The sequence below is a fragment of the Triturus cristatus genome, chromosome 9, assembly GCF_964204655.1.
Source record: "Triturus cristatus chromosome 9, aTriCri1.1, whole genome shotgun sequence".
Lineage (NCBI taxonomy): Eukaryota > Metazoa > Chordata > Amphibia > Caudata > Salamandridae > Triturus > Triturus cristatus.
This window is the reverse complement of record NC_140592.1, coordinates 904,658,479-904,685,913: the sequence shown is the minus strand read 5'-3', so window position 1 is coordinate 904,685,913 and position 27,435 is coordinate 904,658,479. Positions and strand designations below refer to the sequence as shown.

At 41.4% G+C, this 27,435-nt stretch overlaps 1 protein-coding gene across 4 annotated transcripts in view; it reads left to right on the top strand.

Annotated features, from left to right (window-relative positions):
• Window positions 1-546: 546 nt before the first annotated feature.
• BDKRB2 (bradykinin receptor B2) overlaps window positions 547-27,435 on the top strand; it is a 442,021-nt gene continuing 415,132 nt past the window's right edge. For 2 of the 4 annotated variants that reach the window (XM_085626445.1, XM_085626443.1), the window contains exon 1: window positions 551-643. The gene's annotated coding sequence lies outside the window, so the exon portion shown is untranslated. Of the gene's footprint in view, window positions 644-27,435 lie in introns of all 4 variants that reach the window. The other 2 variants (XM_085626446.1, XM_085626444.1) reach the window with 2 other exon arrangements.

Genomic DNA, 27,435 nt, shown 5'->3' with positions numbered 1-27,435 from the left:
AAGCTTAGATGTACAGAAATTACTGTAAATGACTCTTGAATATAATTGGCTCTATTGCTCACTAATTGTACACTAGCTATGGATTGTATGAAACTGCAAATCAGTTAGATTGGGGCACCCAGTGAGAAATGTAAAATGTGCGTTGTGCAGTTTTAGGAATTCTGCCTCCAGGCAGCAGTCCGCAACCTGGCCAGATTTCCTAGTCGACAAACCATGTTGTTATTATTAATCGTGTCACCCTCTGACAAAGGAAAGACAGATTTCCGCTAACCTGCGGTTTTGTGTTTTTTCTATGTTTCACCAGAGGTTCGTGAACTGTGTGTGACTGCCACCAGGGTCTTGTCTGTCTACACGAGCTGCCCCCTATCATTGAGATTCGGGGCAATTTAATACATGGGTAGCCTGCTTCTTGTGAGATTTCAGTCAGATATCAGATATTTCGTTTAGGGAGCTGCTGCCAAGCCTCGCCCAAGAAAGTCTAAAAAAAAAGAAGGCGTAGGAGCCCGTGACGTCGGCGGTGAGTATGCGCTGAGCTTTTTCACTCAGAGTTCAGCAGCAGTCAGAGTGTGTGCACTGCGCGCTGCCAGACAGAGGCGTCCACGCTTCCTGCCGCGTGCCTGGAGACCGCCGCTTGCCGCAGAAGGTAGGGTTCTCCCGGCTCAGAGTTTACTGGAAAGAACCAGCAACAGGCGCGTGTGTCCCACAAATGTTGGTTTCTGCAACATATCGAATCATTGGACTGTGAGACTGTACAGAAGGCTACAACTTTAGCAAATATGGTGACAATTATATGACTGATAACTATTACTAATGCACTTATGTGCAGGACGTTAGAACTTGAATTACCTCTAAGCGCTTGAAAGTGCTATAGTGCAAACTGTATTTGTGTTTTTTTCAGCTTTTTACGAACTGTGATTATTTGCGGAGCAGGAGTAGCTCGTGCAGAAGTGTGTAACGTCTTCTATCATCAATAATGATTTTTATTGGTATTCTTATTAGCAGTTTTCGAATTATTACTACCGTTATTTTACTTGTTCTTCTTTTATTCTACTACTACTACTAATAATAATGAGAAGAAGAATAGCAGTAGTTCTAACAATATTAATAAAATTACCACAAGTTTGGGCTGTAAACTACAAACGACAGGACGTTGATAACAATTGCGATTGTGGAATTGTGTTACGTCCTGTTGGCGAGGTTGGTTCTAAAAGAGTTGTGTGTTGTTTATTTCATTAAAAGTCGGTTTTTGGCACGGAGTCCGGGCTGTGCAAAAGCGGATACCTATTCTCGTCTTTCCTTGTTGGTTGCTCGATAGTCCTGGCTCGGCCCAGGATGACAACTACGTCACTGTTTGGAAGTTTGAGTCGCGAGGCGTGTTTGGTGTTCTGTCCCGCGCGCTGGCGCTTGCAGCACAGCAACAGATTAGTGGAAGTAGCTTTCGACTCACTGATGGTCCCTGAGGGTTTATCATGGCAATAGCGGTGCATGGGCCCAAGCAGGCAACCGGGCTTGAGGGAAGATAAAAGGCTCGGCTGGCTTTAATAGACAGGCTACGTCAGAGCTCTGTGGTTTCAAAAAGTGCTGGAATGAGTTTCACAACAGGAGCGCTGGTCAGTGGCGCCGCTTCACAAACGTCACTTAGATTTTAAACATCCATGGTGTTATGGAACAAACACATTTAGAAAATACCAACCCTTTCCAAGCGGGAGTGCAACTCGCAAACCCCCCTTTGGCACGCTTGAAGAGAAACAGAGTATACAACAGGCTTGAAAAAGACAGTTCTCCATAACATGAACCAAGGAATGCACCTTTAAAGAGCACATTCATTTTTCTACAGCCGTTGTTGTGAAAACAGCACAACTAGTGAAAAGCCATCGCAAAATATGTCTAATCTACAAATCAACTGTTAATCGCTTATTTGAAAGATGGCCCTGAAAGAGGCTCAACAGAAATGTACTTGCCCGACTGAAACCAGGGAGCACAAAATAGGTTCCCCCGGTACTCTGTTCTTTCTAAGAAGGCTCACAAACTCGGATCGCTGTTCTGAGCACCAGGGGACACTCCAAACTGCACCCACCTGTGTCCAGTCTTCTGTCATGTTGATATTCAATCACTTTAATGACATGAGCTTGATACCTAACACGGGCCTTCATTCTCCCCCGATAACACTCAAAACTCATAGGGAGATCTGTTGCGGGTGACAGATACCTTCATTCAACCAGGCATCTGATCTTGATAAGAGTGGATGTGACCTAACCGCTAGAAAGGTGGACCTCATTGCTGGGCAACCCGGTTCGAGTCTCGGCAGGAACGCTCAACATCCTATGATTCTGGGCAACTCACTTAATCTCCCCAAGCCTAACAAAAAATTAATGTGTCCATCTGTAACGCAACTGGTGCCCATGTAAAGCGCCCTGATACCTTCGGGTCTAGTTTGCTCTATATAAAACTCCCCCCCCCCCCTACAAAAACAGACTCCTTCACATTAATGTGTTCATCTGGTTGCAGCCCTGAAGCACCAGTATGTGAATTGCTGTGTAACTGCTGAAAGGTAGTGAAAATGAAACACCGAGCAACACCAGATATAGTAACACGCATAGACTTAGACAATGCCCCATATCAGTGCTGTGCTGTGGTATAATACCCATGTGCATGTAATGAAATATAAACAAGTGATGGGTGGAATGCCTCAACTCATCTCGGCCACTGGTAATTATTCAGGGCCAGCATTACTGTTCATTATTTGTAGCTCAGGGTAGCACTTTAGACAGGGACCAACCCTGTCAGGCTCTGTTGATTACTTCTCAAAGCTCTTGCCAAACAAAGATCTCAATGGCTTTTCACCATTGCACCATAAACATATATGGTGTTTTTCTTGGCTAGCGAGAGTTTTATAGGGTACTCTTTAAAGGGTACAGGAGCTGATGTCGGCCTGTCTCATCCCAACCCGGAAAAACCTTCTAACTCCCTCAATTCAGCTTGCAAGTCAAATTCAAAGGCGGGATTTGTAATAATTTATTTTACCAGCTAAATGTGATAAATGCATGCTAATTAGCTGGTGGTAACAATTAGTCATTTGTGATGCAATTGCAAGCGTTTAGTCACTTAATACTGGTGTGATTAATCTTCCTGTCCAAAAGTATGCAATATATTTTCCACATTTTTCCCTAACTAAATATCAGACTGCAGAGAACAATATGATATATTTTTGTAACACCTAAAAGTGTGTTGAGGGTGAGAGGCACTCTGTTCCCTCATACGAAATACAGAACACAGTTCATGTGCAGTCTACATTTTAAAAGTTTCAACAGAAGAATTCTATAAGCTGCACAAGTACAGATCGATGTTTTAAATTGTATCTTAGTTAAGTGTAATTCAATATGTTCATGCACGTGCTGCACAGACTCCACAATATCAGGTGGCAACATCAGCATCACAGTTTAAACCCTACAAAATATCATAAAGTAGTAACATACTTAATTAGGTCAGAGAGCAAATAGTGTAGGCATTTAAATGTGTCAGTTGTGGGTGTCTACTGTGTCTTTTTGTATGTTACTTACATCCCTGATGAAGTTCAAAAGACCTTTCTTTGAACGAAACGCGTTGGCTGAAAGTTTGTCACACAAACAAGATTGTTCTTATGTATGGATTTGAGATAAATATGAAATATAAATAATAAAATCCCAAAGTTTGCAACACTTATTGGATTTACTTGGACTCATTTGATTTCCGGGTGCACTCTTCCATCCGTAATTACTGACACCACAAGGCGCTTTGATCGACACTTATACCTTTAAAGACTGTTTTCTGGTGCATTTTCCTCTTTTAGACAGAAGTGTTTCACTGGTTACTTAAACAATTCATGTATATTTCAATCAATTTGGTTTATTTGTTTATGCTTTCGTGTTGTACACTTTATTTTAGAAAATGGTTTCACCTATAGTAATCCTAGTACCCCTAATTTCCTTTCATGACCCACTAGTGGTATTGAGTATCCAATTTTCATGGAGTTTACATTCATAATCTTGTATTGATATTGTATTCTGGCAGTTCATTGCTGCATTCTCTACACAGCTTGCAGAAGTAAGCTTTAAGCTTGGCACATTCTACCTAATGGTGAGCCAAGAGTACTTGAAGATGTACAGTGCTTGCCCACTCCTTCAGTTTTGCTAATAGCTAAACTTGGACACTGGGCTAAATCTATTCGATGTTTGCTGAAAATTCAGAAAGTTCAGAAATCAGCCATGCATCTGGCTAGGACCCCAGGCAAGGGGCATGTTTCCACCATGCATACCCCATTACACTGCATTCTTGCATCAGCATATATTACATAAATGCTATTATATAAAATAACTACCAGGGAAAAGTGCTGATGAGATTTAATTGTAATACGTTCACCCTAACAACTCTTAGTTAGATTTATCAGGGCCTTCTTAGCATCCCTGCTTAAGATTATAGCTCCCAAGAGAGCAAAGCATCCAGATGCCAAAGCCCAACTTTTAGAAATCTCTTTTGCTGACTTTTAGAGGCCACTTGATTCTAACCAGATTTAAAAAGCTCTTTAAACCACCTAATTATCATTAACTGGACAACTCTAGACCCCAAAGCATCCCTGTCACCTGTGGAGTCCTACAGGGTTCCACACTGTCTCGTGTCATCTTCAACCTGTACAAGAAGCTGCTTGGTGCTGTACTCACTGATAGCAGCATCAAGATTAACCAATATGCTGATGATGCATAACTCTACTCGAAAGTCTCCTCTGCTTCAGACATCCAATGGCTCTAACGCTGCCTGCACATCATTCTGACCTGGATGTCCAGCGTCTACCTGAAGCTCATCCCAACCAAGACAGACATCCTGTTATTCTACAAGAACAGCAAACAAGAAACAGTACAAACCTGGTTCAATGACATGAACATTGCTGGTTTCAAATACCAACTTTCACCAAATGCGCAGTCACTTAATTTCAACCTGGACACCAGCCTCGCCCTCAAGAAACTCATTTAAAAAATGGCCTTGTACCATCTTCCTCTTCTAAAGAAAGCAGAACTGTTTCCTCTAAAGTGTAACTTCAGAGCTGCTGTTCAAGCCCTCAAACTCTTGCATCTGGATGGTGGTAATGCCCTACTCCATGGCCACCCAGCCTTCACAGTGGCACCCTTTAATGGCTTCCTATATGCTGCTGCACGTATCGTCCACAGCCTGAAGAAATATGATGACATTACCCCTTCATGATGGAACTCCAATGGCTCCCCTTGCCTATCTGCACCATCTTCAAAACCAGCTGTATAAAAAAATACAAAGCCATCGTGACCTCGAACCCCTGTTTACATTGGAGACAAGCTAACCATCTCTGATGGTTTACATTACTCCTACAACCAAGACTGCCTCAGACTTCAGACTAAGAAGAGCTAAAAGAAAAGGGCAACAGGCCTTTTCATCGAGGCACCCAGAATCTGGGAGAGCATCCCTTATCCATCAGGAGCGCCACATTGCTTCACCACTTGAGGAAAGAGTTGAAGACCCACCTCTTTATAGACCATTCCATCACAATGGATTATCCATACTCAACCCAGGTACCTCTCCTAACACTCGTTGACTCCGTGCTTGTCTTTTACCGCGTGCAGCGCTCCGCTGCCTTCTGGCTGGGTTTGATCTGTAGAAAAAGCATTTGCATACCTACTAATAAGTTGTTCTGCTTAACTGATCCTAGCAGTAAATGCCTGTCAGCAAGATGCAGTTCAGTCTGCTGTGCGATATATTAAAATGGTTACACTTGTGTGCCAAAATGCATGTGATAAGAGCGCTTTAAGTAGGACTTTTTCAAGGCACCCATGTATTTAAACTACTCCAGACTCAGGTTGGCCTGGCCTTTAAGTCTGAATTGGGGGATCACATCAGCTCCCCACATTTCCCAAGGAAGATCCACCTTGCCATGCCAATTAATTGAATTACTATGTTTGCGAGAGACATTTGCAAGGGACTTTATACACATTTACAGCTCTGCTACCTCCAATGGCTAGTGTGAGCATTGAGAGGTGAGAAAGGGAGAGGAGAGCCCACTGTGCCTGTCTATAATTGCATCAATACTGCCAGCGCCTTGGGCCTCGTGCATGCAATATACATGGCACTGATCCCTTCGGGTCAAGTTCGCGCTATATAAAAACTCTTTAAATAAATAAATTAAATACCCCCCCCCCCCACCCCGCTCAAAATACATTACATCGCTGACAGATGTGTCATGTGCGAGTTCTTTTTCGGGTCCTGCCTTTTTAGCCCACTAAACATTGCTTTTTCGATTTTACAATGTGAAGCAAAGCTACAGCGCAACCGGTTGCAGGCAAAATCGGCAGGATTTGCTTAACGTGTCTCATGTGACAGGGCCTTCTTGGCAGATATGTCTATAGGCAGCGCCCCAGCGGTGAAAGAAATGATTTTATCTTTTGGACTGGCATGCGCTGCCCCTCCATGTAGTGTGCCGAATACAGCCTGACTTCATTCCCAGGGCTAAAGAGGGAAGTTGGAACGGGGCCCTAACACGTCTCAGCCAAGTGTCAGTTTAGTTAACAAGCCGCTACTAGCACAGACCATGTTTGACCTTACGTCAACTAACTTCTTTCACGCCGTGGGTAGCCTTCTGTACTCCCTGGGCACTGCGACGTCAGAAGTAGCTTGTAAGAATTGAGTAACTTGTTTTAATTATCTGAGAAATTAGACAGCACCAGATTGGTTTTGAAAGCTAAACTTCAGACATTCAGTCTCTTTCCTCTAATGATCTGTTTTATGTACGGCGTTGTTAACCCTTTAGCTGCCTGACTAGTTAGTGCAGTATAAAGTTTTGTGTATATAATTTTAAAGTATTTAGCGATAAAACATTCAAGGCCTTCATAACCGGAGACCAAAACATTAACCAAGTTAAATTGTATCTAAAACAGATATCGCTGCAGACCAGCTGTATCAGTCTTCCAGTAAGATGCGTCATCAGGTACACGAATGAATGTCATTCAAGGTCATCACCAGGGCTGGGAGACTAAAGGGGGTTCCATGACAGTTTGATTATAAACAGGGGCTAAAGCGAACAGGCCGTGGTGGATCGTCTATTTCATGATCTTAACTAGCACTGTCACTATGTCAGCGTGGACAAAGTAAGGAATCGCAGCTGCAGGTTTTATCACAGCGGTATGTTTAAGGCATCTGTCTCCCCTGCTTGCATTTGCTCTTAGGCACTTACTGTTGTTGACTTTGAGGCACTTCATCACTTTGGGTTGGTGTACGTTTTGGACGTCTGCCTTCGGGAAGGCCATTCCAACACTATAGCCCTGATCTTATACCTAAATCTCCACCAGCCCTACTTCGAAGCGCTGTGAGCTAACCTGGAGCGTCAGTGACACGTCAGCACAAGTTGTATGCAAAGTACATAGTCATTTGCCCACATGCCAACTTGACTGTGTGATGTGAACAGGGGATGTTTCCAAAGGTTTTTTTATAGACCAATAATAAGTATCTGTGCTAATAAATACGGATGGGTCACTTCTCATACAAACGTGTACATTATGATACATCTTGGTTTATGTCATTTCTGTCTAACCATTTTCAGTTGCTGCATCTCTCTCCTTTGAGATCCCATCCATCATGTAGTTCTCCAGTGCGCATCCTTACCGCCACTGCTTATTAACATCTGTTTGGGTCCCTTGTCACAGTTGATTAGGTCCTTCAAGGCGCTATCTTATGCGGACAACACCCATATCATCGGTATTTGACACCCAAGTTCTAATAACTGCTCCTAGGTTGAGATATTATCTTGCTGCGGTGCACAATTGGAAGACCTATATTTGTTAAAGCTCAGTGCAGGAAAAATGTGACTGCTACATGTTGTAATCTACTAAGGCAGTTCCAGCTAGACCGGGGCTGCAGCTCTTTATGAGGTCTACACATTGCATAATGATGTCAGGGGGTTCTAAGGTATAGGTTGACAGTTGGTGGACCAGCTGTGCCTGGCCAGACTGTGGGTTGGGGTTTACCTCTGTCTGAATAAATCTATCTGTTGAAGGAAGCTGTGTTCGAGTAATTAACTTGAATATAACACTCCACTTAGGCCCCAGTCAGGAGTTTCGGACCACAGAATTGGGCCTCTCACCCACCACTGCCCTAAAGGCCAAAGTTCTACAAGTGATAATCAATGCTTGAAATAGAAATATAGAGGTACAGGTCCTTGTGCCAGAGTACCTGTTTGCTGCTGAGATGTGCCTATATTCCCCGATTAAAAGCATTGGAGAAGTGCTGTCAGGTGCCTGTACTATCCCTTCCAAACTAAAGAAGTACAGGTACTGAGTACCTGATAGCACCTATCAATTAAAAGCATTTCGTCGCACACTACACAGACTACCAGTCGAACCAACACTCAAGTTCAATCCCTCTTTCTAGCTCAGTGAATATTTTACGGATTGTAAAATTCAGAACTGAAATCCAGGTTATCACCATTTACTCCTAGTCCTACTTCTACATCTAAGGACCACAAGCTGTTCAATAAGCCTTGACTAAAGAGATCACAGCTAGGCAGCAGCTCCATCTGCCGCTTGGTCCCGGTCCTTCTGCCATCTGGTCCCTAAACCTCTGGACAGTTTCCTTTTGTAGCTAAGGGCATTTAACAATCACTTGTTCTTTAAAGAGGCACAAAAATCTTTTTAGGTCGAATGGTTGTGAAGACATGTCAGGGACATGCTGAAAGCTACCCTAGGATTGGGTTTCGCCCATTGCTTACCATTGGCTCTCTGACTGGCTCCTTGTATTCTTTCATGAGTGCTCATGTTCTGGGAACTCTTTTTTTTCTTTTTATGACTCTATGAGAGTACATGCGTTTTCAGTTGTCTCCCTTGCATGCTTGTTCACAGTAGTAAAAGTGTTGTATATCTTTAAAATTGTTTTGTGCCTCCCATCTTTCTGCTTGACTGATTCTACTTATCTCTGCCACTATCAGTTCATCAATCTGGCATGTTCTGTTTACAAGCGTGTTTATTTTGGTCAGTATTCTTTACCTATAGCATAATTGAATAATCATCTTCCTCATTTTTATGCCCATGCCATAGGACTGGAAGTAGAGGAGTAGGGGCACCGTAGCACCCCCAAAATAAACATGCTGGAGTTCAGAAGTCGAATGAGCAATAAAGAGGGCTTTTTAAATTTTGTTTTTAATTTGTTGCATTTGCTGTGCATTGAAAGACAGAGATCATATGTCAAGGTCTTTCTTCCTACAAACTGGTGTTCTCTTTAAAGGGAGCTTGGTGTTTACTTTTTTATTTCTGATTGTAAAGTGAGAAGATTTATGTGACAATCTTGTTGCTGGGTACTGGGTGTGTGAAAAGGTTTTAGGATTTTCTTTTTTCCTAGCACACAACAACTTTGAAATTCCTGTAAATTAATTATTCCAATATTTCAGAATATATTAGAATTAGGAAAGCACAAATGAAGCATTTTGTAATTCTGAAGTGTGGTGGAAACAAAGATTTTAATATGATAAAAAAACTCAATGCATTAGGTGATGCTGATTTCCACATATTATTGTTTGTACACAGTGAAGAATGTGTGTCTGTGCAATGTAATGGTCAGTTCAATGGAAAATCTGTTGTCTGCAATGGCAGTGCACAACCACACCATAATTTAGCAATATATTGGCAGCCGTGTGCGCCAAACTGTACCACCAGCTGCATACTGTATTCTTGCCATGTGAATGGCCATATGGGTGAGTGAACGGATGTGGGAGTGCTTGTATAGATGTGTGAATGGATATGTAAGTGGTTGTATGGGTGTTTTTAAAATGTATTTGATGGATCCGCAGATCTGTTGCAAATCTTCGGGCAAATAAGGGGTCTGCTGGTTATATTGCACACATTCAATACTAAAATAACAACACATGTATTACAAACGATGCTATTGCAATTTCTATAAGTATATCACTGCCAGTGTGTGGGTGTGTAAATGGCTTTGTGAGTGACTGTGTGGGTGTGTGAGTGGCTGAGTGAGTGGCTGTGTGGGCATGTAAGTGGGTGTGGGAGCAGTTTTGTGGGTCTGTGAGTGGCTCTATGGTTGTGTGAGTGGGAGCGTGAGTTGTGTGGGTGTGCAAATGGATGTGTGCGTGGGTGTGTGAGTGGCCTTGTGGGGCTGTAAATGGGTTTAGAAGTGGGTGTATGGGTGTGTGAGTGGTCGTGTGGGTTGTAAGTGGTTGTCTGAGTGTGTGTGTGTGAGTGGCTGTGTGGGTCTGTGAGTGGGTAGGTGAATAGTTTTATGGGTCTGTGAGTGGATGTGTGAGTGACTATATGGGTATGTGAGTAGTTGTGTGGGTGTGTAAGTGGGGGTGTGAGTGAGTGTGTGAGTAGGTGTGTGGTCTGTGACTGGGTGTTTGTGTTTTTTTAAATTGGGGTCTGGATCTGTGGATTTACCCGAATCCACCCGAATTCATGAGGATCCAGGTGAATCTGCAAATCCGCCCGGACCTGTGGAGCATCCACTTCTCTAGAAATACATAGATCTTTTTACTTTAATAACTCCAAAATTACTGACAGATTTACACCAAATAATAAAAAGCACTCCTTCTGGACCAAGATCTACCTGTCTGCCAAATTTGGTGTTATTCTATTCAGCGATTCGGATTCCATTCATGTCTAAAATCCCTATGGGAATTTGCATGAGGAAAACATGTTTTGGAAACCCCTTTTTCTCTGCCCTCCCTTAAGGGATCTCCCCGAAACTTTCCATACAGCGGCTGAAGTGGCTGACAAACTAGTTTTGAAATGTTCGTGAAGACTTGTCAAATGGCGCCAAAGGAATACGCAAAAGAAAAAACGCTTTGCCTATGGAAACTATGTCCTAACTATAACTACCTACTGGTGACTGCAGGAAGGAAGGAATATATCTATTGCCCAGTGGTAGTCGCCATTGTTTAGTTATAGTTAAGTCTGTGTTTCTATAGAAAATGTCTTTTTTGTTGCTAATAATTTTGTCACCGTTTTACAAATCTCTACAAAACTTTCCAAAAGAGTGCTACATTTAGATTAGTTTGCATATGGAAAGTTTGAGGGTGATCCATCAAGCAGGGGCCGGGAAAAAATGGGGGGCCCCAATATGCATTTTCCTCATTCATTTTTCCATAAGAATTGTAGACAGAGCTACTTCCCAAATCACTGAATGGATTTACTCCAAAACTGTCAGAAAACTAGATCTTGGTCCAGAAAGAATGCTTTTGAGATTTGGTGTAAATCGGTTTAGTAGTTTTTGAGCAATTAATGCAAAACAAATGTGTATTTCACACTGCAAAGGATCCGTGGATCCGACAGATCTGTTGGAGACATCTGATTGGCTGCCACCACATCAGCAACAGTGTGGCACCCACCTATAATTTGGAGATGCCCTAGTGGATGGGGTCCATGGGGCCACAGTAGGCTTGTGGAGGGGACCGTGTGGCTTTCTCCCCTTTATAATGATACATCGGCCAAGGGGATGGGGTCCCCAGGGCTTAATAAGGCTTGGTGAGGAGGGCTGCGTGCCCCACCCTGTTAATATATATGCTTTGGCCCCAGCAATGGGGTCCTTGGGGCCAGTATTGGCTTGGGGGAGGGTCTTGTTCCCCCTCCCCTTCCATATATAGTTTGGTACCGGGGGATGGGATCTCTTGGGATTATTAAGTCTCTGGGAAGAGAGCAACGCAGCCCCTCTCCCCTTTTTATTGGAATTCAGCCCCGGGTGGATCGAGTCCCCGGAGCCTAATAAGGCTCAGGGAGAGGGTTGTGTGCCCCACTCCCCTAAATAAATATGTTTTGCTCATGGATATAGGGTCCCCAGGCCACTATTGGCTTGGGGGAGGGGGGCCGTGTGCTACGTACCCCTTACATATATGGTTTGGCACCGGGGATGGGATCCTTGGGCCACTATTATTCGGGCGTTGGCCATGCTCCCCTCTCATTAAAAATCCCAGGGATGGGATCCCAGTGGCCGCTTGTGGCTCGTGGAGCAGTGCCATGTGCCCCTTGCCACTTTAAAAATAGTATATGGTAACAAAATATTAATTTAAAACAGTAAAGTAGTAACGTTATAGTTAGGTGAGAATTTCGGTGATAACATAACATTTTAAAATTAGAAAGCCAATGAAATTCACCAGTAATAATTAGATCTGGTAACTATGACTCTCGCAATGCATCTCTAATTACCCCACATATTACACCACTCATTAGATCTCCTATGACATCATTAATAAAATCACTGCAACATTTGAAATTAAATTATTAATGAGAAAACTGTGCATGGCGAGGGTGAGATTCATTGTTACCTTAGGGTTATAGTTACCAGAGCTAACTATAACTGGAGAATTTCATTGGTTTTGTAATGTTACATAGTTACAGAAATACTCACCTAACTATAACTTTACTTGGGTGAGGGAGGTGAATCTACCCTCCACCCAGCAAGGAAAGTTTATGACCAGTGGTTCTACTATTGACAGTGCTTTTGCCTTAAAATGAATTATATAGAGCGATATGCTGTATGCAAGCACCATTGTGGTGAAACAGAGTATATTGAATACTCTAACACTTTTGCTTGGGTGACCGTCCTACTTTCTGGTGTTAATAGAGTCCAATGGGAATTCCGTTGTACCATCATTGAATACATATTGAGCTTCATTCACATAATTGAGTTAGGGTATTGCTAGAAGTGGGGTCTCTAGTTGGCAGAGGTATGCACCCTGTCCAAGTAGGGACCACCAATCCAGTCAGGACAAGTCAGAAACACACCATGATAGCCTGTGCTCCCCCTCTTGTAGCTTGTAGCTTGGCACAGAGCAGGCAGGCTTACCCTTAGAGGCAATGTGTAAAGTGTTTGTGTAATACACACACCCAGAACACAGTGAAGCACCACAAAAAGACTCTACAGAGATTTATAAAAAAGAAAAAGAGAATCTTTATGTTACCAGGATATGGTCAAAACGATAAAAACCAATCATTGGGTTCAATATCATCAAGTTTGTACACATAAGGTAAGAAAACAGAGAGAAGCTTTGAGTTCACGGGATAGGGTCACAAACATGATATTTGGGCCGCTGAGTTCACAAGTGTGACAGTTGCCAGTTTGTGGAAAGCAGTGCTTGGTATCTGGCAGGGCTTGTATTCGATCCTTTACAGTAATACTGCTAAATTAGTACAGAGACTGGCTTCGGCTACCAAAAGTACATCTTGGGGGTTTTGTGGGGCACAATTTGGAGATAATTCAGCAGGGAAAAGAAATTATGGCCCCCAAGCTACTTGTGACATCCTGGGCCGGCAATGGATACACAAGTGCCCAGTAAGCACTGTACCGTTTTCTGTGCAGCACATCACGCTGCCTACCAGCCCTGGGAAGGGGGAGGAGGTACACACAGCAGTCCGGCTTCTGCAGCCGCAGAGTTTGTTGCGGGGCTGTGGAGGGTCCCAAGTCTCTCTGGCAGCACCTCAGCCACACGGGGCTACGCTGAGGGTCTCCTTTGGTTCACCTGGGATGCTGGAGCCGCCATTCATGAGAGGGGGCCATGCTGAGGGGAGTTCTTGAAGTGTGAGGCTCAGGTCTGCATGGATGTCCTGGTGCTGGTCACTTTGTGCCCCGGGTGCAGTTAGAGAGGCTTGTAAAAGTGTGGTTAGGCCTCGGGCGATAAATCCCCAGGCTCACTTGGCAGCAGTGCCCGCTATCACCCTGGAATGTTCTAAGAAGGCAGAGTGCTAGCAAGGTAGAACATTGCGAGGGCTCCAAACAAGCCATTTACAAGGTCTTTGCTGTCACAAATTCAGGTGGTGAGCATAGGCAAGCCAGCAAGTCCTCGAAGTCACTATGGAGGGGTCTTAGGTTTCCTTTTGCAGGACAGAGGTCAGCAGGGCAGCACAGTACAAGAGGGCAGCAGTTCCTGGGAACAGTCAGTGCCAATTGGGTGGCAGTCCTCCTAGCGCAGCACTCTTTACTCCAGCAGAGTATCTCGCAGGTCCCATAGTGTACTAAGGAGTGGGTCTAAGTGTCAAGTGTTTATACCCTGGTACCCAGCTCCTAGAAGGTGGGAGAAGTTTCTGGAAAGGTCCTTGAAGTTCTGGGGGTTTCATGCCTCCCCTGCCCTGGCTCCTAGATGTCTGTCCTGACAATACAATTAAACCTATTGTGTGACAGCAGAGCTCAACCTGTTCAGATGTAAATGTGAATCACCTCTCCCCCTCTCAGCCCAGGAAGGCTATCATTATGCAGATGAAGGCAGATGTATCTCCTGGCACACCCAGTCTTTCCTGTGTTTGGGGTTGTCTAGAGAGTATGTACAAAAGTGCAGCTGTCACTGTGGTCAGCTGTGGATTGGAGGCAGGCTGCAGACACACGGAGCTGAATAAAGAGCAGAGAAATGTCCACTTTCTAAAAGTGGCATTTCTAAAATAGTAGTGTTAAATCCAATTTTCCAATAACGAGGATTTATCATTACTAGTCCAACCATACCAAACATGACAGGACTACTCCTTTCTGATCAGGAATTACCACTTAAGAGTATATAAGGGAATTCCCCATGCTGGCCTATGGAAGTGAAAAACGAATTTAGTTGTTTGCCACTGCCAGGACATATAAAACCTCAAAGTACATGTCCTGCCTTTTAGTTACACAGCACCCTGCCCTTAGAGTTACTTAAGGCCTACCATATGGGGTGAGTTAGGTATAACTGAGGTGAGTTTAAGGCTTGGTAAGTGGTTTTAAATGCCAAGTCAAACTGGCCGTAAACTGCACACACCTGCCTTGCAGTGCAGGACTGAGACAGGTTTGAAAGGCTATTTGAGTGGGTGGCATATCTAGTGCTGCGGGCCCACTAGTAGCATTTGATTTACAGGCCCCGGGTATATGGTATACCCCTTTACAAGGGACTTACAAGTAAATAAATTTGTCGAACAGGTATATGTCAATGTCGGCATGTTTTGGGGGAGAGGCATCCGCACTTTAGCACTAGTTAGCAGTGGTAAAGTGCCCAGAGTCCTAAGTCCAACAGAAAGGTACAACAAGAAAGGGGGAGGCAAAAGTTGAGGGGAGACCACTCTGATATTGACAGGTCAAACAAGGTGCTATAGGGTATCACAAACTAGTTTACATCTGTGATTCCTTTTGAAAACAGCCTTAAACAAAGGTGTATAGTTACACCCTTATTCACCTTATTTGACTGAATGTCCAGTACTTTATCTAAGGTTCTTAGTTTTCCTCCGAACCAAGGTGGTATTCACTATTATAAGTTATGTATGCTGACAATATTTTGCTTCAGGGCCTTTATCCCATTGGACTGCAAAAATGTATCACCGCCCTAGTTAAGTACGTTGAGCACGATAAATTAATACATCTTCAAAAATCTAAAACAATAGTTTTGGTTCTTTTGTATTCATTAAATTATTGATAAGCAGCAGAAAAATCTCAGTCTGAGTGTAATTATGCATAAATGAATGATCTAAAAAAATACAAATATGGAGGTCATTAAGTAATATCTATAATTACAACTGTTTAATGAAAACCTGATCAGGTCACAGAAACAGACTGAAGCCATTATGCTTCTTGTAGTGAAGTGCCAAAACATCGGATTTTTGGAGATTATAGGCAGCATCCATGGCAAGCTCTTGGAGGGCTTATCCTTCAGTGCAACAAAATGTGTCAGTCATGGAAACATGACTAGTGATATAGCTGTATGTTGGGGGGGGGGGGTCACATGTAAATTGTATTTAGTATTTACTGAATAGTATTTAAACTTCTAATGAGGAGAACTAGAAATCCACTCTAGAATGGATATAATTCTCAGTTGACCTTAATATTTAAAATTTGTATTCTTATTAGAAAATGGTAAACATTCAATGGAGATTTTGAAAATAACCAAGCTTGAAGAAGGGACCAAACATTTTTGTTTCCAATAAAAATGTTGGTTTAATACCAATGTGTAAATCTGCAACTTAGGAATGCAAGCATGCTAAACTTGAAGCTGATATACATTGTTTTCTATGTAAATTGCACAATAGTCGGCCCCTATTGGAGATAATATATGGTCCTGGAACTCTAAGGGCCTCATTTATGAGGTTTTGACGTAGGGTAGTCCTGCAAGGAATCTTGCTGTGCTGTCCGAGGTCAAAACAAAAGTGCAGGAATGCTCTGTATCTATGAGATACGGTGTATTCCTGTCCTTTTCCCCTGCACTGGCGCACAATGAGCTGCCATTCACCAATGCAGGCATCATTGCACCGTGGTGCAAGGGTGCCTGTGTTTTGGGGCTGATTGATTTTGTGCAGGAAGGGATACCTTCCTGCACAACCTCAATCAATTCAGGCGATTTCCTCTTTCTATGTGAGCTGCAGAATGCTGCACACATAGAAAAAGGAAAAAGCGAGGAGAAATGAAAACATTTCTCCCCGTGGCTCCTCCCTAACGGCACCCCTGGGTTGGCATTAGATTCTGGCGCCTTCGCAGGTTTCCGATTTCTCGTAAATCTGGGAATGCTTCAGATTTCATGGGTGTTGCGTAGGAACACCCACAGCAACACCCATTAAATGTCCCTTTCACACACTGCTCTGTGTGAAAGGAGCACATGCTTACAAGACCATGAAAAGCCACTTAAAGTGGCTTTACGTGTCCATGTAAATATGCCGGGGCATATTGTGCCACCGGAAAGCACAAAAGTGATGTAAAAGTGCTCATAAATGAGACCGTAGGAGTCTAAGCGATAGGTTAAGGCTATTAATATCAATGTTTATAGCTCAGCAGAATTCTACAAATCTATAATGTAAAATTGGTTAAGGATTGCTATAGACCTTTTACTTTTTGAAGACATTTTTTACTGCCATGAGACACTGGGGCGTTTTTAATTATTGTCATGTATTTTGTATTTTTCTGTGGAACTTTACTGGCAATAGTGAATTGAATTGACTTTTACTGTGTCCATAACATCCGACCCGACAATGCAGATTGTGAAGAACATTACTAGAAAAACAGTTGTGGTTAGAGATTTTAATTCAACAGACTTATTAAAATATAGTCAATAGTGTCACCATGAACAAGGATTTGACCACCAGTGCACAAATCAGAGGTGATTCCTAGGCAAAGCAAAGTAATTTACTGTGTAGGACACCAATAGAAGGAAGCCTTAGTTTACCCCTACAAGCAGCACATGTTGCGTTTGTCAGAGGAGAAAGGAGGCAATTCAATTTTGCCTTTGGTTTCAACTAACCCTGCACAAAAATTGACTATGATGGCTTATGTAGTCATGGGCTGTGATAAACATCATATTGATCCATTAATTCACCATCTAAAATACTCTGGGCCTCATTTATGAGAAGTGTCGCATTTCTGCATGAAAGCAGCGATGCAACACTTCTCAGTGCTCCCTCCTTGCGACATGATGGTTGTGTCATATTTACTGTATAACACATCATGTCGCACGGAATGACAGATACTTCAGTATTACAAAAGTGGCGCATTAGTGGGGTGTGTCTGAAAACAAACTCAACTCCAACAATGTGTCCTTTCACATGGGGCATGCCCCATGTGAAAAGGCCTGCATCACCCTTACTCCTGCCATGGCATGAGGTTTTGACGCATTGGCATCCTAGAAGTGGCGCAGTGAAATCTTATACATTTCACTGCTCCACTCCTACGACCCTTTCTTGCGGGGGAACGCCCAACCTGCATACATTATACCTGACGCAGGTATAATGTAGCACAGGGGTTTACAGAGTGACGCATCTGCCTAGATGCTTCACTTCGTAAATACAGCGCAACATGGCGCATTAATTACGTCGCCACAGCGTCACAAAAAGTGATGCAATGGAGGTGTAAATGTGACATAGGCCTTCATAAATAAGGCCCTGTGGGTCTATGAGATACAGCACATTCCTGTCCTTTTCTTTTGATATAGGACAGCGCAGCAAGATTCATTGCGGTGCTGCCCTGCGCCAAAACTTCATAAATGAGGCCCTATATGTGCAAATTACCTGCATTGAAGTCAGTGAGCAGTGCGAGGTAAGGAGTGAAATAGATACGTACAGAATGAAGCCAGTACAAAAATAGCTCAATGCAACCAGAGAGCAGCCAGGAAAGCTCAGGCAACTTTCTATATATAGCACAGTAAAATATCAGGGAATTCCAGGGCAGATCATAGTGCCACCTCCTAAACTATCTGTTTTGTGGCAAAAAGCATATCCTCCTATCAGCTTTATCATTGTTTTCATTTCAAAGGCCTGATTTGGTATTGAATTGTTATGGGAAATCCTCTGGATTGGAAAAGAACTGCTGACAATTTAGGACAGTCTACACCAAAAAATCCTCCAAAACACTATTTAATTTATCCCAAAGTACAATTAATATATTTCCCATTAACAATTAACTCTAAATCAGAACCTAAATGTCCAAGATCCCCCTACTTAAGGGGATGTTACAACACTACATACATTCTAAAACTAACCAAACACATTACAGTACAAAGGTATACATAAAATAAACAATACAACTTCCACCATTCACATATTAGATTAAATGAAAAAAGACAGCATTATAAAACCTGGGATTAGTCCCATCTTCCCCACTTTACCAAATTGTGTAATCCTAGGCAATTGCTTCATTTCACTTTACCTCCTTTTTCTCCATTATCATATATAAGAGTACCTCGAATTACATTACTTCAGAACGTGTGCTGTACAAAACCTTCTCCTGTGTTTGATTTAATAAACTATAATGTTGTTCATGTGTAATAGGTAATTAGGACACCCTAAGAATACACATATCAACTGACTTGCCTCTTAGTTCACTATTGGCATTGTTGTCAGTGTGGGGGGGAAGAATGACTGTTTCTAAATTCATATTTTAAAACTATCACTTAAAAATAAATACTTCTCAATGCACTGATATAATCCAATATACTAGGGTGCAATGGTTCAGCATGTTAATGAAAAACACTTTTTAAATTTTGAAGAGACCTTATCATATTTTTACACTTGCTGCAAGATGGCTTTGAAAATGAAGTTGTTTCTAAAGTTAAGTGGTGCAGGACAACCTAGTTACTTCCTTTTCTTAACTTCAATTAACCTTTAAGTAAAGACTTGTCTGCGTTATTTAATGGGTTTTTTTATGTTCACACTGAGCCGAATAAACAGCAGCCCAGTGCTTCTGTTGAGCAGTGAGGCACATTTAAAGGTCAGTAGGGCTGCATGTGACCGTACTTTGAGAATCCCTCCTCTACCTCATTCTGTGGTACCACTGTTACTGAACAGTAAAAGAGAAAGAGGAAGGCTTGCTGTGCGCCTTTGCCCACAGTGTTAGCCACTCTCTTTCCCCTGCAATCCATGTATCTTGGACAAAGAGAAGGCTGAATCAGAGGCTGCAAATTAGAGCTCTGTAATATTGACACCACTGGACCCTTAGCAATGAATATAGCCCAAAGTTGCTGCATTGTCTTCAATTTGCCTATCAATATTACAATCTTGTAATACCACATTATCCCCATTCTGACCTGCAGAACATGTAATTATGTTGTAATACCCCAGACTGGAAAGCACAAACTCTATGGTATCAGTAATTTCTCATGCAGTAATATCCCACCATTTTATTAGGGACTGCGACTGAGCTCTTAATTACCGTACCCAGTTTACACAAATCATACATTTATTTAGCGCTTCAAGATGACTGCAGGCTGACTTTGTTATGCTTTATAAAATTATTATAGGAAATCCATGACTGTAGAGTAACTATTTTAAATGGCTACTTTTAAGTGTATCTTTTTTATTTTTTCTCCTGTTTTTCTAATTACTATTACTGAATTTTTTTTATAGTATAAACTACACTAGCACTTAACATTTCCTTGGTACATAAGTGAAAGGCAGAGATACAGTTTGTGATCTTTAGGTTTAATAAGCAAAGTATCTTCACTGTACCTATCAGAGTGCTGTGAGTAACCAACTTTTTTGTTATCTGTTAGAAATACTTGGATGCATTCAAGAAACATATCAAATTCATGGGGACAAGAAGATATTCAATAGGATGCACAATGTGACACTGAGTTCTTCACTTTACCATTTTGTGACATTTATCATCCTTCTCCACCATTAACAATTTACGGATAACACATACACCACCCTTTCAGTAGGCATCAAGTCTGATTAATATTCTAAGGCCTAATTGTAATTGTACAATATTTATGGCACTTGGACAATTGTGATGCTAGAAGTTGTTAGAAGTGTCTTCCTCTCCTGGTAGCCTTTCTAGATTAGCAAGGTTCGTCACATTCAACCAAAATGTGCTCAGGGGACTAGTAGAAACTTTCCAGGTCATGGCTATCCATAATTCTTTTTGTGTTGCTATAGTCGCCCCAAGTGGGAAGGTTGTGCCCAGACGTGGGTTCTGTGCTTGGATGTAAGCTAGCCTGGCTGATGCCAGGTGATACCCTGAAACCGGTCTCAGGATGCTTATTTTCCGGACCAGGGCTGGAATGTTCCCATGGGGAGCAGGGTTAAGACTGATTTGCATGTGGCTGGGTCCAAACTGGAATGGCATGTTGAGCAAATAAACAATGGATTTAGACCCAGATCACTGTACTGGGAGTGAATGTTTGGACAATGTTCTGCATTCCATCCATCATCTTTTTGTATGGCTATCCTGTGCTCAGCCAGGATCAGTTATGGTGCCAGGAACCTGAGCTGAGAATGGAATTTCTTCTTAATCAACAAGATCCTCATAGGCATATCTTCAGTGATGAGTCAAACACCCTAATCCAGGTTCCCTTTAAACCTACAATGTACCTGTGCAAGCTAACATAGATAATTTGAGGGTATTAGACTTGCTACAATGAAAAATGTTTCATACTGGAGAGGCTGGAGGTTCAGCTACAAATTGGGAAACACCTCACCACCACTTCTGAGTCTTCTTATTCAACAAATTCCTCAGTTTTGCATCTCTCCCCCCTCATTGCCAAATGCATTAGCATATCCTTGGTGTGAAGTTGCCATGATACCACCTCAGGAGGAGGGTATAATGTAAGCAGTGATAAAGTTGAAATAAGGGCTAGAACTGGTATCAGTGGAACTTGTCTCTTTTATATAGTTTTTGGTACCATATTTTCATATTCTTGAAACAAGAATTGTTACTGTTACTCAGACATCATGTTGCTCTGTTCATTGATCTGTGTTGAAATACTGAATTGGAACTGCCAAGATTTAAATCTGTAACCTTCAGATTATATTGAGATGTTGCCAATGCGTTCTAACATATAGATATGGCATAGCAACTTAAAATAGATGGTGTAATGTAATGTAAAAAATGGTGCCCGGTATTAATTCTGCCTTCCATGTGCAGCAGTCAGGAATCTTTACTGTGGTGCCCTCTAGGATCCCCTCCAATGCTTGTTTTTTAATTGTGCTGATGGTGATAACATTTTTAGGTTGTGCTTTGACCTACGGAGGTAGAAAGGGGATAAATATCTAAGTGAGACTGAAAAGACGAACAGATAGAGTGTGGTCTAACATCTCCCCATTCAAATCCAGTTTGCCACAAACCTCCACCCTTCAATTTAGTGATTCTCTGTCTTTGATTTAATATTCCCTTAAAGGCTAACACCCAATAACACTTTATTATCATTCACGTTACTTAGAGGGATTCATAAATATTTTGCCAACTATATCTACATTTTTAATTACTGTGCATTTTGCATGGTACTTTGTTATACCTAAATGCTTTAATACATTGGAGAATGGTGTAACTGATGAACAAACTCTCTCTTTCCACATGTGTTTGGCCTTAACTTAGACATACATTTGTATTCCTAGTATTATATGAGCTGCAACTAAGGATCTAGGCATCTATGCATTATCTTAGGCTTCAGTCGATAGAGATTAGGCATTGTGTTCATGCTAAAAATGGGCACAGAGTGTACAAGGTTTTGTGGTTTTCCATGGTTGGATATCTGATGCAACTATAGTGTTTAAATGTCTGTAGTAATTAATAGCCAGTTCAATGTGGGTTGTGCCCTCATTTATTGGAATATCTTTTCATACCAAAAGGTGGATCAATTCCCATTCTTTGTTGTCTTCATGTCGACTGTGAGCACAAATGAATGTTGGAAGATGTACACATAACTTTCAGATATTTTGCTGCGTTATTCTTTTGTGAAGTTCTTATGTACTTATCACTGGTGAGTACAAGTTGATGGAATTAAATTGGTTTTGTAATTTTTTTAGTACGAGCAAAAATATTGTTTTCTCCGACTGTAATCTCCACAAAAAGACAGTAACTCACATTAAAAAAATACCTGCAATTAAAAAATAATGTAATATAATCCAAGTGGCACTAACATGTTATACATAAAGAGATTCAAACACTGCAAGGATGGATGAAAGTTCAAAATGTGTGGGTTTTTGTAGTAAAATCAATCTAGTGAGGCTTTTACTCTGCTAAGTCTGAGGTTGAAAAGTGTCTAACAAATGACCCTAGGTACTGTGGCAAGATGTGACATTCTATTCATCAAAGGTTCACTGTGAATTGCAAACAGGCATGTCAACCTTGGCTGAATTAAACAGCAGGGACTCCTCAGGCCAATTTCTACTTAACATTTTAATTATTTCACACAGTTCATCGAAAAAGTGAAAAGTTTATCTAACAAATGACCCTAGGTACTGTTGTGAGATTAGACATTCTATTCACCAAAGATTCACATTGAATTTCAAACAGGTGTTTCAATCTGGGCTAAAATTAAACAGCAAATTTCTACTTAACATTGTATTTATTTCATACAGTTCATCGGTAAGGCTACTTAGAGAATACTCAATGGTACAGAAAGTAGATTATTCATGAAATTATTATACCTAAATGAATAATTGTTTCTGTGTGACTATCTTATTGACCTGAGAGGGCAAATGTACACTGAAGGTAGCCCACTCACACTCAAAGAGCTATAGTTAATTTAAACGGTAGGGAAGGACTGTATGATGCCTAAACTTAAGATGAAACAAAGAAGAGGGAATACCATTGTCTCGGTTATAAATCCTTAGCCTAAAAGGTGTGTTAACATAAAATCATATTGTGTTAGTATAATATTCTCAAAGTAAATACTATTGAGTTAGTATAATATTCCCAAAGTAAATAATTTACTGCAGTGTAATTGCACTTGTAATTGTATGATAGGTGAAACAGATTCTGATTGAGAAGCATGGTCGTCTGATGTACATGGCAAGACTTCAGAGAAAGGGTTCTAGAATTCAAGATTGAGAGGTACATGCATTTCCAAAACGTATGTATTGTTGGAACCCTATCATATAATTCAGAAAAGTATAGACTCTTGTGGATCCCCCTTCAGACAGTGTTTATCTCCAATTCCAGAGGTCAGGCAATAATAATGTGATGACACTAGGCCTATCAGCACTCAACCAAAGACACTCAGAAACTAGACCAGGCATCTGATTAGTGGGAATGGTCTTATTTACCAAAGTATCTCCTTACTTTGAAAAGGAACTACCTGCACCCAACGTCTGTTTGAGACATGTAGAAATTATCCTTGTAGTACTGGGTTGAATTACAGACAGTAGTTTTCCTCTCTTAGCCTGTGCATGTGTACACACGCATGTGCAAACCTGTTTCTGAGTATTAAGAGCAGTGCCTCTTACTCTAGCTGCAAACAGCAAAATATATTTGAAAAGGTGGGCCCTGGTGGGAACAGCTGAAAACCATTTTGACAGAAGATAACAGTGGGTGCGACTCCATTAGGGGTATCTAACTGACATCAGAGATCCAAAAACCAGAATGTCCAAAGTTAAACAAACTGGGGGCTTTGTGGGTCAGAGCTACTTTTTTTGTATGTTATTTTTATGGCAACTAAATCAGAAGCTTTAGAAAAACTGTCTAATTTTCCTTCCAGACAACAGCTGGTAAAATTACAGTAATTTGTTAACCCAAGCTATATTTTGTACTAACAGAATTTATTCTGAGAGTATTCAGCCTCACTTTACTAAAAGTATAAAAATAGTGTTAGGACGACAGGACAGCAACAATTATATCACTTCTTCGTGTCGCCTGTAATTCGAACACCATATGAACTACCTTTCCCTATTAAGCGGTTTCTGCCTTCTAACTCACAGTGTATAGTCATCTTATGTCTCCCCTCTCACAAAAACAAGACCTTTAGATAACAGTGATTTCAATTCTTACACTATAATCTTTCAGTAGGAAAGAATTAAAATGTTAATTGCCAATTTTACAGAAGGAGGCCCCTTCTAGAAAGAAAGTCCATGTTGGCATTTGTTAGCGCTCCATTGTGATGAGTAGCTAAGATTTTTAATCATACAATTATGCAACATTATTTATAATAAACTATTCAGCTTTTGTCACAAAATTAGCAGAATTTTCACTACAAGTGGCAGGACATTGTTGTTTGATGTCCTCCATCATGCCATATATGCACATAAGAAGATATTATTGAATCTTAAATTATTTTGAAATGAACCTTTGATTACGTTTAATAGTTAAAAAAAGTTAATTCATTGAATATCTGTGTTCAGTCTAATATTGAACTGGACACCAGCCCTACTGTTTTGTCAGTTTATTATGAGATATTTCACTTACGCCATGACTTGCACCCTTAAGAATTGGCTAATTTGAGACATGCTCATGCCTTTGTTCAGTCATGATCTTTGCCCATTTGATGAAATGTACAAAGTATGAACACCTCCTTCTGATTGTCAACCTTCAAATTCTGACTAATATGTCATGGTGTGGGACAACTTTGACTAATCAGTAATATGCAAAAGTCCTCTCTATTTCAAGGCACGTAGAAGACCTATGTAATTCATACATAAACACAGATCTCATTTACAAAACTGGAGGGGATCTCACAGTCATATCCAAATCAACATGGCCCTGCATCATCTTCAAAATGGCCACACCTAAGTCTTTTAGAGCTAGCTCCTCTCCTGCCACTTTCCTCTCTCAGCTTACAAAATGGCCTCCTTTCATCTTATCTATTGACCACACTGATCCCACAAGGATTTCAAAGATAAAATAAAAATCTCATCACATCTGCCTCTACCCAACACTCTTGCTACACCTTCCTTGGAGACTTCAATCTGTCAACATTACCAAACATTTTCTAATTTAGACATGGATCTCTAGCTTAAACCTAACAAGCTTTACACCCCAACTGACAGAACACAGGCCAAATCCCTCAAAATCATCCTCAACTTAAACCTCTCACACAAAGAACACATCGGCAAGAAGACTAAACTACATGGTTCAAACTCTCTCTACTAAAAGAAGTGAAACCTTTTCTCCCAGGAAAAGGTTTCAGAATGACTCAAGACCTTGGGTCAGATGCATGTACCTAACATTTAGTGATTCCCTAATTGCGAATCACAAGGATTCGCAATTAAGGAATTGCAAAATGCAATAATATGAAGGTGTATAGTACACCTTTTGCGATTCCTAAGGGGGTCACAAATGACCTACCTCATGAAAATTAATGAGGTAGGTCGCAATTTGCTACCCCCTAGGAATCGCAAAAATCACGGGGATGGTGGCCTGCCGAGATCAGCAGACCACCATGTTCGTGATTGCTTTTCAATAAAGCAATTTTTTGTAAAGCAGCCCGTTTTACTTAAAGGAAAATGAGATGCTTTACAAAACGAAAAATGAAAAGTTTTCTTTTCATTTTTTAAGAGCAGGCAGTGGTCCGTGGGACCACTGCCTGCTCTTAAAAATAGTTTTACATACATTCACAAAGGGGAAGGGGTCCCTTGGGGACACCTTCCCATATGCGAATGGGTTACCACCTACTTGAAGTAGGTGGTAAAATGCGAATATTTTGCGACCGCAATTGTGGTCACAAAACATTCATACATACCGATGCGATTCGGTATTAGGAAGGAAGTCCCTAAACACGCCCCTTCCTAATACCGAATCGCAAATCCATTTCACGATTCGGTAACAGGTTACCGAATCGCAAAATTAGGTTTGCTGCGTCGGTAAAGCAATTTTTGCGTCCGCAATGTGGCAGATTCTGCGAATCAGCCGTTTTGCGAACTCAAAAATGCTTGATACATCTGCCCCTTACTCATCACCCACCTAGACCGAGGCAATGCCCTGCTCAATGGCATACCAAAGACCACCATCACTTACCTGAAAGGCACCCTTCATTCAGGAGCACGACTCGTATTAGGGGTAAAGAAGTCAGACAACACCCTCATGCAAAACAATCTATGCTAGCTCCCCCCAAAACCTGGCTTATCTTCAAAATCAGCTGCATCACTTATAAAGCCTTCTACACCACAATACCTGTCTAACTGGCTAACAAACTAACAATATCTGAAAGTCACCCCCTCGCCAAATAATGAGCTTGAACATCTCCAGGTTAGAGGCTAATCACTGCAGGTTGATAAAAACAACAAAACAAGCCTTTCAGCCTGCGCCCTCAGGATCTAGAACAATTTACCCTCCGACATCAGAACAGTACTGTTGTAGCATTACTGGGCCGTTTCGATCAATCACTTACATCTTTTATCACTTGTTTCAGCTCTCATTCTTTTGGTCCTCCGATGGATCTTAGATTGTGCAGAGAGAGGTCAGACAGAGGAGATCCAAATCCAGTTATCCAATGAGGACCAGAAATTGGGTAACTGACCTACAAACTCATAACTAGGCTCACACATATAACTCTCAATACTATGCTATACAAGTAAAGTATTATCACGATCATACAAACCAATAATTCAGTTAAAGCTATGCAGAACAATAACATTAGTATCTGCAGTCCAGAGATCTCTCTAATAAAACTCCCTCTATTCATCTATATCCCAATTAGAATGCATAGTCAATAATTGGAGACATCCATGAAGAGACTGAACCAGGTTTTAGCTAAAGTTAGGTTTTTTATCATAATTTTAAAAGGAGTGACTACATCAATATCAGGCATTTAACATCTAAAAGTATGATTAGGCAAATCGATTTCAGGTTTGTCATTAATTAATAAAGTTTGGAAAGTGCACTTCTATGCTTTGGTTATCACCACTCTGTCCACGAACAATTAAAGTGCGAGGAGTCAGAGGCTTTAAGCCATTTATTACGCTAGCCGGAACAATGTACAACTCCGCACTCAGGATGCGTGTGTAGACTGAACAAAGATCAACACATGCTCTGCCATATTTATACAAAACTCAAAGCAGAACTTACGTGGCTTCATAGAAAATTGCTTAATAGTGGAAATTCCCTGTGCCAGCTCAAGGCCAGTTCAAAGAGTTGCATCTTATAAGATAAGAGTTGAATATCAGTGATACGACCTTCTAGTTCTGTGGTTTATCAGATACATAGCAAGCACAAGGAGATGATGGACGGAGCACTGAAACTTTTCAGGCACTCGCCCCCAGTCTTAGATCTGGGTTGAATCCATCATTGTTCTTTAGC